Source organism: Budorcas taxicolor, chromosome 1, assembly GCF_023091745.1.
Source record: "Budorcas taxicolor isolate Tak-1 chromosome 1, Takin1.1, whole genome shotgun sequence".
NCBI lineage: Eukaryota > Metazoa > Chordata > Mammalia > Artiodactyla > Bovidae > Budorcas > Budorcas taxicolor.
The window spans coordinates 120,051,672-120,068,819 of record NC_068910.1 but is presented as its reverse complement, the minus strand read 5'-3'; the positions used below and the strand labels follow the sequence as shown (position 1 = coordinate 120,068,819).

At 39.1% G+C, this 17,148-nt stretch overlaps 1 non-coding gene across 1 annotated transcript; it reads left to right on the top strand.

The window, feature by feature from the left end:
* Positions 1-10,742: 10,742 nt before the first annotated feature.
* Positions 10,743-10,814, top strand: TRNAE-UUC (transfer RNA glutamic acid (anticodon UUC)). The gene has a single exon. It is a non-coding gene; the product is annotated as a tRNA-Glu (tRNA).
* Positions 10,815-17,148: the final 6,334 nt, after the last annotated feature.

Below are 17,148 nucleotides of genomic sequence, written 5' to 3'. Positions count from 1 at the left end.
CTTGCAGTCCAAGGGACTCTCAAAAGTCTTTTCCAACACCACAGTTCAAAAGCATCAATTCTTCGGTGCTCAGCCTTCTTCACAGTCCAACTCTTACATCCATACATGACTACTGGAAAAACCATAGCCTTCACTAGATAGACCTTAATTGGCAAAGTAATGTCTCTGCTTTTGAATATGCTATCTAGGTTGGTCATAACTTTTCTTCCGAGGAGTAAGCATCTTTTAATTTCATGGCTGCAATCACCATCTACAGTGATTTTGGAGCCCAAAAAAATAAAGTCTGACACTGTTTCCACTGTTTCCCCATCTATTTCCCATGAACTGATGGAACTGGATGCCATGATCTTCGTTTTCTGAATCTTGAGCTTGAAGCCAACTTTTTCACTCTGCTCTTTCACTTTCATCAAGAGGTTTATTAGTTCCTCTTCACTTTCTGCCATAAGGGTGGTGTCATCTGAATATCTGAGGTTATTGATATTTCTCCCAGCAATCTTGATGCTAGCTTGTGTTTCTTCCAGCCCAGAGATTCTCATGTTGTACTCTGCATATAAGTTAAATAAGCAGGATGACAATATACAGCCTTGACGTACTTCTTTTCCTATTTGGAACCAGTCTGTTGTTCCATGTCTAGTTCTAACTGTTGCTTCCTGACCTGCATACAGATTTCTCAAGAGGCAGGTTAGGTGGTCTGCTATTCCCATCTCTCTCAGAATCTTCCACAGTTTATTGTGATCCACACAGTCAAAGGCTTTGGCATAGTTAATAAAGCAGAAATAGATGTTTTTTCTGGAACTCTCTTGCTTTTTCTATGGTACAGAGGATGTTGACAATCTGATCTCTGGTTCCTCTGCTTTTTCTAAAACCAGCTTGAACATCAGGAAGTTCACGGTTCATCTATTGCTGAAGCCTGGCTTGGAGAATTTTGAGCATTACTTTACTAATGTGTGAGATGAGTGCAACTGTGTCGTAGTTTGAGCATTCTTTGGCATTGCCTTTCTTTGGGATTGGAATGCAAACTGACCTTTTCCAGTCCTTTGGCCACTGCTGTGTTTTCAAAATTTGCTGACATATTGAGTGCAGCATTTTCACAGCATGATCTTTCAGGATTTGAAATAGCTCAACTGGAATGCCATCACCTCCACTAGCTTTGGTCATAGTGATGCTTTCTAAGGCCCACTTGACTCTACATCCCAGAATGTCTGGCTCTAGGTTAGTGATCACACCATCATGATTATCTGGGTCACGAAGATCTTTTTTGTACAGTTCTTCTGTGTATTCTTGCCACCTCTTCTTAATATCTTCTGCTTCTGTTAGGTCCAGACCATTTCTGTCCTTTATCGAGCCCATCTTTGCATGAAATGTTCCCTTGGTATCTCGAATTTTCTTGAAGAGACCTCTAGTCTTTCCCATTCTGTTCTTGTCCTCTATTTCTTTGCATTGATCACTGAAGAAGGCTTTCTTATCTCTTCTTGCTATTCTTCAGAACTCTGCATTCAGATGCTTATATCTTTCCTTTTCTCCTTTGCGTTTTGCTTCTCTTCTTTTCTCAGCTATTAGTAAGGCCTCCCCAGGCAGCCATTTTGCTTTTTTGCATTTCTTTTCCATGGGGATGGTCTTAATCCCTGTCTCCTGTACAATGTCACAAACTTCATTCCATAGTTCATCAGGCACTCTATCTATCAGATATAGGCCCTTAAATCTATTTCTCACTTCTACTGTATAATCGTAAGGGATTTGATTTAGGTCATACCTGAGTGGTCTAGCGGTTTTCCCTACTTTCTTCAATTTAAGTCTGAATTTGGCAATAAGGAGTTCGTGATCTGAGCCACAGTCAGCTCTCAGTCTTGTTTTTGCTGACTTATAGAGCTTCTCCATCTTTGGCTGCAAAGAATATAATCAATCTGATTTTGGTGTTGACCATCTGGTGATGTCCATGTGTAGAGTCTTCTCTTGTGTTGTTGGAAGAGGGTGTTTGCTATGACCCATGCATTTACTTGACAAAACTCTATTAATCTTTGCCCTGCTTCATTCCACATTCCAAGGCCAAATTTGCCTGTTACTCCAGGTGTTTCTTGACTTCCTACTTTTGCATTCCAGTCCCCTATAATGAAAAGGACATCTTTTTTGGGTGTTAGTTCTACAAGGTCTTGTAGGTCTTTATAGAACTGTTCAACTTCAGCTTCTTCAGCATTACTTGAGGCATAGACTTGGATTACTGTGATATTGAATGGTTTGCCTTGGAGACGAACAGAGATCATTCTATTGTTTTTGAGATTGCATCCAAGTACTGCATTTCAGACTCTTTTGTTGACCATGATGGTTAATCCATTACTTCTGAGGGATTCCTGCCCGCAGTAGTAGATACAATGTTCATCTGATTTAAAGTCACCCATTCCAGTCCATTTTAGTTCGCTGATTCCTAGAATGTTGATGTTCACTCTTACCACATTCTGTCAGACCTCTCCACCATGACCCGCCTGTCTTGGCTTGCCCCGCAGGCATGGCTTAGTTTCATTGAGTTAGACAAGGCTGTGGTCCTAGTGTGATTAGATTGACTAGTTTTCTGTGAGTATGGTTTTAGTGTGTATGCCCTCTGATGCCCTCTTGCAATACCTACCATCTTACTTGGGTTTCTCTTACCTTGGGTGTAGGGTATTTCTTCACGGCTGCTCCAGCAAAGCGCAGCCACTGCTCCTTACCTTGGATGAGGGGTATCTCCTCACCACCGCCCTTCCTGACCTTCAGTGTGGGATGGCTCCTCTAGGCCCTCCTGTGCCGGTGCATCCACTGCTCCTTGGACCTTAATTTCTACTATTTTCCAAATCCGTTCTGGCTACTTTGATGAGAGGTATGTATTGTCCTTGAGAGTCAGAACTGGTCGAAGTATCTGGGGACTCAGCCTGCCTCCAGCCCATACTCAGGGAGAGCGACGAGAGGTGGAATGTGTCGTCATGGATGCGCTGAGTGGCCTGAAGGGTGAGCTGGCTGGACGCTACTATCGGCTCAGTGAGATGACAGAAGCTGAGTACCAGCAGCTAATTCATGTGAGAGGCTTTGAGAGGGAGCTGGGCAGGAGGGGCAGATGGAAAGACATGAGAATCAAAGGAGGCTGGGCCAGATGAGGTAGATGGTCCCTGAGAAGCCCGGGGGCTACTGTGCAGATTCTTAACCCTAGTCCCTTTAACCCTCTTCAGGACCACTTCCTGTCTGATAAGCCTGTATCCCCATTATTGACCGCAGCAGGAATGTCTCGAGACTGGCTTGATGCGCGTAGAATCTGGTATGAGGCTTGTGGAGGGATTAGACAAGAGCAAATATATAGGAGGTAAAGTTTATTAGAAGTCATCTTAGAAGCTGTCTACAGCATTTCCCTTACAGGCAAAATGAAGAATCATTAAAAATTTAAATATAAAAAATCAAATAGGCTTCCTGTCTTATTTGAGTCACTGCTATACTCTAAGGGAAAGAAAGATAAAAATAACACATCTCCTGTCTTCCTGGAGCTGGTGGTCTGCTTCAAGAGGTAAGACTGTGTAAACCTGATCAATGCTGTAAAAACTGTAGGAGTTGAAACAAGGAGAACTTTTTCAAGATGTAAAAAACATTGTTTTCATAAAGTAGATAAAGCAGGGCTGTGTGTTAAAGAGACAGGATCAGCCCAAGAGAGAAACCATCTTCCAGTCTATGGCTGAAAACCTGGCAGGAGCTGCAAGCATTTGAATGACAACGCCTGGGATCTGCCCTGGGGGGAGTAGCCAGGAATCAGGCAGAACTGAGGAGTCAGAAGCCCTTAATGTGAAGAGCTTGTTAGGCCATACTAAGGACTTTGAACTTTATTCAATAAGTGGAGTGGAAACACTGAAGCACATTACCAGATATACACAGTGTGGAGAACAGCCTAACCCAAACTCCATGTGCATTGTCTTGCCAATTATCAGGCCAACAAGGCGAGGAATACTGGTGGTTTAGTCGCTAAGTCATGTCCGACTCTTGCGACCCCATGGACTGCACCCTGCCAGGCTCCTCTGTCCATGGGATTTTCCAGGTAGGAATATTGGAATGGGTTGCCATTTCCTTCTCCAGGGCATCTTCCTGACCCAGGGATCGAACCTAGGTCTCCTGCACTGCAGGCAGATTCTTTACCAATTGAGCTACCAGGGAATACCTAGAGGAATATTTCTCATCTCCCAAACTCCCGTCAGAATGACTAAGTCATAACCAGGGGGGAAACTCTTTGTGAGTTCCTTTACTTCAGATCAAATCACACATTTCAGTGACAATGGACCACATCTCAATGACTTGTAATTTCTCACAAGCACCACCTTTTGTTAAGTAACCTGAAGAATATAATTTAAATTCATTTCCAGAGAAGAATGAAAGGAAATAGTGGCATTTCTGCATAATGTTAACCATGATGCAGCTCAACCCATAGCTCTGTTATTTAGCTTGCTAAATTCAATGAATCTCTAAATACTTTAATTACTTCCCCCACTGCCTTTTTTCCTCCATGGTGCAAACTCTATGCCATTCATTTGTTAAAGCCTCCTTTGAAATTCATTTCTCATTTCCCCCCAAAGATTCATAGGCTTTTTATACAGAAGAGAAAAGAAGCAGTGAGGCATATAGTCCGTGATACTTAAAACTGGATGAGTCACCCCCAAGGAATGTTTGGGGTATGTTGGAGAGATCAGCTCTCCACAGTCTACAGTCTGGTGAAAATCCAAACAACCCAAATTTTACTGAAATCCGTAATTTCTGCTCGCCTAACCTCCTTCTCTTCATGCTGAACCCAAGGGGCTTACCAATACTTAACTAAATTTGCATCGTCGTCAAAGGGCAATAACACTGTCCTTACAGTATTGTGTGACTTCTGATCATATGGTGCTCAACTGAGCAATGAAGATTTAAACAGTTTACATGTGTTGGGTGCACAGTGAGCCTCACTCCAATATTCCTCAGAAAAACCCAAAATGGCTGGGTCAAAACAACAGGAAATGAGCATGTCACTCATATGCATAGCGATTATATGTCTCCTACCAAAGAAACAAAATATTCTGCAAGATATTTTAACTTCAGAATCAAGTAGGAAAGCTGAGGTTAACTTCAAAAAAAATTCTTTTGTTCTAGATTACCATATTTTATGAATTTATCTACAAAAAGATACTTTTATTTCTTCTTAATTTATAAGTGGTCCAGTATGAAGTTCAGATATCAGAACAAAAAAAGATTCATTTTATTACCTACATCTTCTTAACTAGGATCATGTAGAGTTTAAAATTATTGTTTAATTATGACTAAGGAAAAGCAAACTTTTGGAAAGATTAAAGGATCTGGCATGGCCCTTCAGAGAAGTTAATTGCCAAGGAAACTTAGCAAGTATAAGTTAGGCAAACTTGAATGATGACAGGGTAGAAACTGACACAGAATGAAGTAACAACACAAAATTAAAGAGGCTCCTTTAGTCCACTGCAGCTTATATGTTCAGGTTTAGAAACATTCCTAAGACGTACAAAACCCCAGCATTTTGCCATCAGATATAAGTTAATATAGGAATTACCAGGTTTGTTCTAAAATTACAAACCTGAGAATAGTTAAGAAACTATAACTTAGTAAGAACACCTATAAAATATTAAGATATTTTGGAAAGCTATTGATACCGAAAACGCATGTGGCCAGTTTGTAGCAGAGAAATGGATGTACGTATGGAAAAAGGAACAGCCAATGAAAGCCAGTTTCTACTGTTAGGTCATTTTCACTTTATTGTTGGACATTTTCCTATCAAGACTTTTCACATGGAAATTAATGGGTTTCAGGCTTTAGATTTTTACGCTATGAGTATGTGATTGCTGCCTCAAATATAGGAATAGAATACAGATGGCTGGTAGAAATGTAATGTTAACTCCATCCTAAACTAAACTTTAGATTATAATATTCTTTTGAGTGAAGGAACAGAAACAAGGACCAATGCGATAAGGGTTTTCTCCTATCTATTCATTTCAATATTTATCAGGAATCTGTTTTATTCAAGGTACTGTGCTGACCTTTGTGTCCATAGGGAACGAAAAAAGGCAAAGTTGGCTCTATGCATATAAATAGTAAAGGTGTGGTGAGACAGAGCTAAGCAGCATGTCCTTCCAATCCATGAGTGAGTAATTCTTCATGCCTTCATAAAAGGAAGCAGCAATAAGCATATTCTCCCATGTCACTGGTCTTAGGACTTTGGAGTTTCCACTTTCACAGTCCTCTTGTTCCCTCCACCTGTAAATTCTCTTTAGCTCCACACACGCTCAATCATTAAGTTAAAGTTTACCAACCGTGCTAAAAATACCCCTGCTCATTACAGGTACCCTGCCACTTCATTTAAACTTTCTACTTTGTGCATGAATTTGGATTTGAATAGTAGTCTCTAGTTTCAGTTCCTTGTTTACCACTTTATTTTTCTGCCCACCCCTGGTCTAAATAATGGCTGCTTAGTTCTTTGAAGGTGGAAGTGCTAAAATTTCTGCACTTTTTCGTTCAGATAAGACTATACTTTAGATAATGTAAGAGGATCTCTGTTACTCCTGACTATTCCTCTCTGGGGAATCTCCTTTGCATCCAGTCTACACCATATTTCAAAGATGACAAACGTCACCAGCATGTTCCTGTATCTCTTCCCTTCCTATTACTCATGCTTATTACATGAGCCTGGCTCACTTCAGCCTCAGCTAATATCTCTACAAGCTTCTCCATTATTTTATGTCACCGTCTCTCCCATTGTCCAACACCTGTTTTTCTCATATCTTCTCCAAACTTGTTTCTCTGAAGGAGTAGTTAGTGGCATCTATATATATTTCTCTACATTCCACCCCCTCTTCTCCCCACTGGAATCTTCTATCCTCTGGGCTGTGTCACTCCTCTCCTTCTGCTTAGTTCCTGAAGTGTCAAGTACCTGGTTCCTGACTTCTAGTTCCTTCAGTTCATTTCTTTACAGAACATGAGCATATTTGCATTTGATTAGGTTTGGCCTAGCGCTGAATTTCTCTCAAAGCACTTAATTGTTTCCTTTTCTCTTTCTTTCTTTTTTTTCTTTCTTTATCTTCCTTTCTGTCTCTGCTTTTCTTTCATTTTCTTTTTCTCTTCCTGTTTCTTTTTACCTCCCTCCCTTCTCTCCTTTTTTCACTCCCTCACTCTTTTCCTCTCTTCCCTTTTTCTTCTCTCCTTCCCTTTTTCCTTCCTCCCTTCCTTCTGTCTTTCCTTCCGCCTTTGTCTCTCAGTAGGTACGAAATAAAGTCCTTGATTATTTGATTCAGTCAACCAAGATATCCATTATGTTTCTCCCACTTCTTCCCAACTTCATCTCATGATCTCATGTGGCATCTTTTTCAGGTTTTACAAGAAATTCAAGCACATTCAAAGTAAATTTTCTTCAGGATCAGAAGGAATTAGGAGTGAGGAATCATATTGTACAATTTGTAGTATTCTTCCAACTCCTCAGTGTTTACTCCTTTCTCACTCAATTTCTCTGCTCCTTAATCCTTCATCTAAGGATTCCTTGTTTGCTCTCAATCCCAGCAAGTCAGAGTGATGTCTTTCTTCGTCTTAAACCTAGGATGGTTGCCTGGAGACTAAGCCATTACTAAAGTGGACTTACTAATGTTAACCAGATTTCTGCGAGAAAATTAGACATTCCTAAAAAATATTTCAAACAGTGGAGATACGAAAATGAAAAGTAGATCTTGGACCCCAAACCCCCCAGACTCGTTCCCTTTAGGTAAACATTGAACTAGGCATCTTTCTAGGAGTATTCCATGGCTATTTAAATATGAATGTGTACATGTCCTTTCAAAAACACAAATTGTAGCACAATGATTGACTATTCAGCTCAGTTTTGTTGTTGTCATTGTCATAGTTTCACAGTGTCTCTCTTTTTCTCTCTTCTGCTCACTCTTCCTCTCTTCCCTTTCTTTTTCTTCTCCCTTTCCCTTTTTCCTTCCTTCCTTCCTTCCTTTCTTCATTTCTTCCTTCAGCAAAAGCAGCTATTTTAGAGGAGTTAATCAAGTTGCAGTGTTAAATTTTTTTGGCACCAGGGAGCAACATACTCAGTTCAGTTCAGTTCAGTTCAGTTGCTCAGTCATGTCTGACTCTTTTGAACCCAATGAATTGCAGCACGCCAGGCCTCCCTGTCCATCACCAACTCCTGGAGTTCACTCAAATTCATATTCATCGAGTCGGTGGTGCCATCCAGCCAACTCATCTTCAGTCGTCCCCTTCTCCTCCCGCCCCCAATCCCTCCCAGCATCAAAGTATTTTCCAATGAGTCAACTCTTCGCATGAGGTGGCCAAAGTACTGGAGTTTCAGCTTCAGCATCAGTCCTTCCAAGGAACACCCAGGACTGATCTCCTTTATGATGCACTGGTTGGCTCTCCTTGCAGTCCAAGGGACTTTCAAAAGTCTTTTCCAACACCACAGTTCAAAAGCATCAGTTCTTTGGCACTCAGCTTTCTTCACAGTCCAACTCTCACCTCCATACATGACCACTAGAAAAACCATAGCCTTGACTAGACAGACCTTTGTTGGCAAAGTACTATCTCTGTTTTTCAATATACTGTCTAGGTTGGTCATAACTGTCCTTCCAAGAGTAAGAGTCTTTTAATTTCATGGCTGCAATCACCATCTGCAGTGATTTTGGAGTCCCCCAAAAATAAAGTCTGACACTATTTCCACCGTTCCCCCATCTATTTCCCATGAAGTGATGGGAACAGATGCCATGATCTTCGTTTTCTGAATGTTGAGCTTTAAGCCAACTTTTTCACTCTCCTCTTTCACTTTCATCAAGAGGCTTTTCAGTTCCTCTTCACTTTTTGCCATAAGGGTGGTGTCATCTGCATATCTGAGGTTATTGATATTTCTCCCAGCAATCTTGATTCCAGCTTGTGCTTCTTCCAGTCCAGCGTTTCTCATGATGTACTCTGCATTTAAGTTAAATAAGCAAGGTGACAATATACAGCCTTGATGTATTCCTTTTCCTATTTGGAACCAGTCTGTTGTTCCATGTCCAGTTCTTTGTGTGGATCACAATAAACTGTGGAAAATTCTTCAAGAGATGAGAATACCAGACCAACTGACCTGTCTCTTTAGAAACCTATATGCAAGTCAGGAAGCAACAGTTAGAACTGGACATGAAACAACATACTACCATACCTTAATTCTCATTATAAAACTATGCCATGGTGCTATTTTTTAAATCATTGCTCTAAATTAATCTCTTAATCTTTTTATTCTGGAAGAACACAGAAAACTCACAAAAGTCCTGCATAAAGCTATGATATCTATATCTCACAGTATATTTGATCGATCAGTATGTTGTAGATCAAAAAATCTTATAGTAAATGCCAGTGTTCTTTTGCATCAGAATACCATTTTCAAATATGTTTCTGTTTATTATAACTAACTTATTAGTCTGTTCATTTTGTATGATTCCACCCTCTACAAAGATTATAATTGCTAAAACAAGTGGCTACTGTAGGTGTAAGAACTTCAATTTCTCATTAAAAAAAAAAAAATCCTACTTAAGTTTTCTAACCTTATCCATATTAATCTAAAAGTGTCATAGCATGTTTCTTCATTGTGTTTGTGAATGAGATACGTTGTATAACAGATTCAAGCATAGTATTTTTTGATTAAAAATGAAAGGGAATGGATATGTGTTTATGTATTGGGCTGGTTGTTTTGATGTGCTCCTGAGACTATCACACATTGTTAATTGACTATACTCTGATATAAAATAAAAAGACTTAAAAAAAAGACCCATAAGACTTTTAAAAAAAGTGAAAGTAATTTTAGTCAAACTTTTTAGAAAAAATAATAGATTAATTTTACTTTTCACAATGTTAACTTTTTTCTTCCCATCTTATAAGTTTTACATAGTCATAAGGGACGCATAACAAATTTCTGTTAAACCACTGTCTCAAGACAAAATGACATTTATTTCTTCTAAAAGAAGGCTTGGTGGATTTCAATTTCAACAAAAGCCACCATTTGATTTAATTAAGGCTATTTGCAATATGAAAATCTATTAACAATATGAATAATAAAACTTTAAAGTCATAATCCAAAGCACTGAGTAAAAATATAACATATGATGCAAATGTTATATAAATTTAAAAAATACATTTTCTAATCAGAGATACAAGACTCAAATATAGGCTTAGAATTATCAAAATATAAACAAGTTGATTATTTGATCTTATTTATGAATCTACATATGATAAAAAGTAATATTTGAAGCTAAATATGAAGAAGTAAAATTTTACCTTTAGTCTAAAATCGGTATGTTTTATTTTTGCTTTGTTTTGTGGTTTTGCTACACAAATTCTCATTTTATGATTAAAAATGATATAAACACACAAGATAACATTTTCAACAAAAATGAGACAATTTGTATCATGCTCTTGATACTTGATCAGCAAGAAAATGTTTACACAAACATGAAAGAAACTGAAAAGCAAAGCAAAACATTTATTGCTATCTTATAATGGCAGGATACTTTTGTTTTGTTTTCAGAAGCCCAGAACTTTTCCAGAATTCAGTCAATTTTCTGTTTACTGCCAGGTCAAATATAGCTCATTAAGTTCTTCTTTGTCTCTCAAATTCACATTCTTCAGCTAAGAAGACTATTCAGATAGATTCCTTCACTCAGTCATACATAAAGACTGTTCAAGAGGGTCTACTATATTCTAAAGAGTTTAGGAGGAATTCCCTGGTGGTCCAGTGGTTAGGACTCAGTGCTTTCACTGCTGTGGTCTGGGTTCAATCCCTGGTCAGGGAAGTAAGCTCCTGCAAGCTTTGCAATCTGGTCAAAAACAAATAAACTGAAATTTTGGTTTTCAATAGGATTTGAAACTTGCTGAACTTTTTCCTTACTCTCAGGCCCAAGCAGCAAATGAAACATTTTATGGTTTCTTTTGCAACATGGTTGTTTATAAATATTCCATTTCCCTTGATATCCAAGAATTGCATTCCTTGAAGTCTAAACATTTTTCTCCAGGACCTTGCTGAGATATATACAAATGGTTTATGTGATGAAAAATTCCTGCCAAATTCTGCATATCAGTGTTGTGTAGTCATGCTTCATCTTCAAAGCATTTCAGCAAAATCTGACTCATTTCTTGATAGCACTTCTGTAATTATACTTTCAGTTAAAACATCCTGTTGAGAAGCATTCACAGTTTTCTAGAATAGTTTAAACGAAATAGTTTTGATTTATGAAAAACTAACCATTTCTGGGCCATTATCCAGACATTCTATCCTTCCATCTCCAAGACTATTTGACTCTAGCACCTTTCTGATGTGACAAAAATAGCATGTTATGATAGTATTTTCTTTTTTCACAAGAGAGACAAAAATCTCTTAACAGAGGACCATCGGTACAGATGCCAAGTCAGTTTGTCCAAGGCACATACTGTGTTTTATAAAATGAAGAGATGTTTGCTTTTGGGGATCAGCTTTTCACAACAGAGAAAAGTTATAAAATTCATAATTATTTTTGAATCTTGCAAATGCTAAAATATCACGTTTACCAGACTTCCTTTGTAATCCAGTGGTAAGGAATCCACCTGTCAAAGCAGGGATCATGGATTTGATCCCTAGTCTGGGAAGATTCCACATGCCATGGGATGACTAAGCCTGTGCGCCGTGGACTCTAGGGCCCATGTTCTGCAATAAGAGAAGCCACTACAATGAGAAGTCCTGAGTACCGCAACTAAACAAATAGCTCTTGCTCACCTCTACTAGAGAAAAGCTCATGTAGCAACAAAGGCCCAGAACAGCCAAGAATGCAAAAATAAATATTAAAAAATCTTTGAAAAATGACATTTACTGATGAAACCTGTTAACAAGTAAACATATTGGAGAAGCCATTGGTTTCTAGTTTACTGCACAAAATCTTTTTAGCATCACGTGACTTGTCATAAGTAAATTAGCTTATACAATTTGTGATTGAGGTCTTCATTTTCTTCATCATGAACTTTATCAGAATACTCTTTTAGGACAGATCTAAATTTCTCTTCTTCTCTCATATACCTTATCATCAAACATGAACACACTGGATCTTCAGAAACTTTGGTAAAATAGAAAATAATAAAGAGCTGCCCCATGGCTCAGTGGTAAATAATCCACCTGTGATGAAGGAGACTCAGGTTTGATCCCTGGGTCAGGAAGATGCTCTGGAGAAGGAAATGGCAACCTTCTCCAGTTTTCTTGCCTGGAGAATCCCATGGACAGAGGATCCTTGTGGGCTACAATCCATGGGTTGCAAAGAATGGGACACAACTTAGTGACTAAACGACAACAGCAAAAACAAAAGAAATATAAAATAGAGAGATATAAAAATAACTAAATGAAAAGTATTGGAAAAAATTTAAAAACTGTCCCATTACAATTTATTTCTAATCCACACAAGTCATGTATTGCAATGTGTTCAACAACAGAAAAGAGGCAAATAAAGCTAAGGATATCATGATTTTTTCTTTATAATGAAAATTTCCCTCATAATTCAATTACACTAATAGAGCTTGTTCATGCCTGCAAATCTGGCAATTATGTATAACAAGAAATTGAGGAAAATAATTTGGGAAGGAGAGGTTTTTATCATCAACCTAACATCATCCCCTTCTTGTAATACAGAAAGCACTATTTTGTCAACAGGTTCCGTGCCAAAAATGGAGAATGGAATCAACCAAATACACAGCTCTGCTATTTTCTTCCATATGGAGTCAATACAGAAATTCATAACAAAGCTGCATGGTCACTGTCCATCACTTTGTGTATAAGCATTGCAACCTTTGAAGCTCAAAATTTATGCTTATTCCCCAAAACTGCTCTCTACTGGGGAACCCGTTAGCAGCATCTCATAATACCCTAGAGTTTTACAGAAGCTACTTGTGAAGTCTACTGTAGAAAACCAGAGTTTTGCAAAAATTTTATACTCATTTCCTTCTCCAAGGGATCTTCCCAACCCAGGGAACGAACCTGGATCCCTTGCATTGTAGATTCTTTACCATCTGAGCCACCAAGGAAGCCCTCCAGCTATTTATTGAAATGCAATAGGCTATGTCAAGTCCATTCTGAAGGAGATCAGCCCTGGGATTTCTTTGAAAGGAATGATGCTAAAGCTGAAACTCCAGCACTTTGGCCGCCTCATGCGAAGAGTTGACTCATTGGAAAAGACTCTGATGCTGGGAGGGATTGGGGGCAGGAGGAGAAGGGGACGACAGAGGATGAGATGGCTGGATGGCATCTCTGACTCAATGGACGTGAGTCTGAGTGAACTCCGGGAGTTGGTGATGGACAGGGAGGCCTGGCATGCTGCGATTCATGGGGTCACAAAGAGTTGGACACGACTGAGCGACTGAACTGAACTGATGTCAAAATATAGTATCTTCAAACAGTTTACTATTCTTTCTCACATTTTTTGGTTGACTAGGTCAACTGGCCAGTTCTTGTTTGGGATCTCTGTTAGGATTGCAGTCAAATGATAGCTGGGCTGGAGTTATCTGAAGTTTTCTCTACTCACATATCTGTCAGGTGGCCTGGGATGCTGGAGCACATGGGTGTTGGCTGACTATCTTTGCTCTTCCTGTGACTATGTGGCTATCAGAGGCCTCCTCACTTAGCAATTCCTAAAGCCAACTGACATTCATTTGGAATTTGGCTCCACATCTCAGGGGGAGGGATAACAAAGAATCTTTAGCCATCTTTTATCTACCGTATACTAATTGTTTATCTAAGGCCCCAAATTTGTAGAATTCTTGTATCTTTTGAAAATGAGAAGGAAATTGAGACTTGGAACAGTTAAGAGACTTGCTACCAAGGTACTTCAGTAAATTAGTGACAGAGAAGTGAAAAGAATTATATACAAAGTCCTTAATTTTTTGAACAGCAAATCCTCCATTTGTGGAGTGTTTTTAAAGTGAATAATAGATCCCAAATGTTAAAATCTACCAGGGTGACATTTTAAAGATTCTTGTTTATGTGCATCAGTAGCTTTTGTGCAAATGAAATATTTTCTCAATTTAATGTTTTCTTTTTTCATTTCCAAATCTCCTAGTTTTTAATCTCTGATATTCTAGAGACATGTTACAGAAAGCTACTGCACATATAATTTTCTCAGTGGTGATTTTATCCCACTGATTCTACAGACTGAAATAGCTATTTGCCCTTATCTTCTGAAAATTAAACTGTAATGTCAAGTAGATAGTGCAAAGGTTTGGCTATTTAACATATTTTACTCATGAAAATCCACTTAAATCTCAACAAGCAAAAGTTGAAATGTTAGCACTTTTGGCTCCATACTTTTATTTTAAACTGATTCAAGGGGTAAAAAAGAGAAGATAAAGGTGTTTTCTAGAGCATATTAATGTGAATTTCCTGAGGAACAAAGCTACCTTCTTTGGACCTTTGTCTAGGGTTTTCCTCTATTTTCTTCCTGCCCAAATCTGTTCCCCCCCCCTTTTTTTTTTTGGTGGGGGGGTGGGGGTGGGTATGTTTTGCTGCTTTGGGGAGTACTTCTCAAGGATTCTTATTTTGTTAGGCAGAAGCTTGATGCTTTTTTGGGGGGTCACTTGCCAGGGGATATTTGCTTGGAGTTTCCCATTGAACTCCTGATGATGATGGTGCCAGGACAAGCAGCCTCTTTTTTGTCTTTCTGTAGTTGCCCCTGAAATATGTAAAGACCTCTTGTTTCCATTTTTCTCACTTCGGCATGGGTTTTTAGTATCTGTGTGCATGTGCACGCTGAGTGCTAAGTTGCTTCAGTCGTGCCCGACTCCTTGTGACCCCATGCACTGTAGCCCACCAGGCTTCTCTGTCCTTGGGATTCTCCAGGCAAGAACACTAGAGTGGGTTGCCCTTCTCTGGGGGATCTTTTGAACCCAGGGATTGAACCCATGACTCTTATGTCTCCTGCATTAGCAGGAGGTTCTTTACCACTAGCACCACCTGGGGATCGCATGAATATAAAATTCCTTCATCTGCCAAGTGAAAATGCACAGTACCCTTCCCAGAAATTGCATTCTAATCGAAGCGAAAGACCAAACTGCAGCAAAATTGGAACTCCTCTGCTTAAAATAAATTAACATTTACACTTCTTTGCTTAAGAAAAGTTTATGAAAATAATTATGACATTTATTGTATGATATCATTTTCTTATTTATAAAGCAAGTTCAAATAAGCCATTTATTGGAACATTACCTGTATAACTGGCCTAGCTCATGGCACAATTTTTTGATTTTAATCTTATAAGGAGAGATAAGAAAGCCTTCCTCAGTGATCAGTGCAAAGAAATAGAGGAAAACAACAGAATGGGAAAGACTAGAGCTCTCTTCAAGAAAATTGGACATACCAAGGGAACATTTCATGCAAAGATGGGCACAAAAAAGGACATAAATGATATGGACCTAACAGAAGCAGAAGATATAAAGAAGAGGTGCCAAGAACACACTGAATAACTGTACAAAAAAGATCTTCATGACCCAGATAATCACGATGGTGTGATCACTCACCTAGAGCCAGACATCCTGGAATGTGAAGTCAAGTGGGCCTTAGGAAGCATCACTACAAATAAAGGTAGTTTGGGTGATGTAATCCCAGTTGAGCTTTTTCAATTCCTAATGGATGATGCTGTGGAAGTGATGCACTCAATATGTCAGCACACTTGGAAAACTCAGCAGTGGCCACAAGACTGGAAAAGATGTTTTCATTCCAGTCCAAAAGAAAGGCAATGCCTAAGAATGCTCAAACTACTGCACAATTGCACTCATCTCACACATTAGTAAAGTAATGCTAAAAATTCTCCAAGCCAGGCTTCAATAGTAAGTGAACCATGAACTTTCAGATGGTCAAGCTGGTATTAGAAAAGGCAGAGGAACCAGAGATCAAATTGCCAACATCCGATGGATCATGGAAAAAGCAAGAGAGTTCCAGAAAAAAATCTATTTCTGCTTTATTGACTATGCCAAAGCCTTTGACTGTGTGGGTCACAATAAACTGTAGAAAATTCTTCAAGAGATGGGAATACCAGACCACCTGACCTGCCTCTTGAGAAATCTACATGCAGGTCAGGAAGCAATAGTTAGAAGTGGACATGGAACAACAGACTGGTTCCAAATAGGAAAAGGAGTACGTCAAGGCTGTATATTGTCACCCTGCTTACTCAACTTATATGCAAAATACATCATGAGAAACCTGGGCTGGATTAAGCACAAGCTGGACTCAAGATTGTTGGGAGAAATATCAGTTACCTCAGATATGGAGATGATATCACCCTTAGGGCAGAAAGTGAAGAATTTAAGAGCCTCTTGATGAAAATGAAAGAGGAGAGTGAAAAAGTTGGCTTAAAGCTCAACATTCAGAAAACGAAGATCACAGTATCCGGTCCCATCCCTTCATGGCAAATAGATGGGGAAACAATGGAAACAGTGACTGACTTTATTTTTTTGGGCTCCAAAATCACTGCAGATGGTGACTGCAGCCATGAAATTAAAAGATGCTTACTTCTTGGAAGGAAAGTTATGACCAACCTAGACAGCATATTCAAAAGCAGAGACATTACTTTGCCAACAAAGGTCCATCTAGTCAAGGCTATGGTTTTTCCAGTGGTCATGTATGGATGTGAGAGTTAGATTATAAAGAAAGTTGAATGCTGAAGAATTGATGCTTTTGAACTGTGGTGTTGGAGAAGACTCTTCAGAGTCCCTTGGACTGCAAGGAGATCCAACCAGTCCATCATAAAGGAAATCAGTCCTGAGTGTTCATTGGAAGGACTGATGTTGAAGCTGAAACTCCTGATGTTTTGGCCACCTGATGCAAAGAACTGACTTGTTTGAAAAGACCTTGATGTTGGGAAGGAATGAAGGCAGGAGGAGAAGGGCATGACAGAGGATGAGATGGTTGAATGGCATTACCGACTCAATGGATATGAGTTTGGGTAAACTCTGGGAGTTGGTGTTGGACAGGGAGCCCTGGCGTGTTGCAGTCCATGGGGTCACAAAGAGTTGGACAGGACTGAGTGACTGAACTGAACTGAACTGATTTCTTGTTAATTTTCCTATAGGAGAAAATTAACTGTTTATTTGATAAGTCTTTCTATAGTTTTATTTCTCATT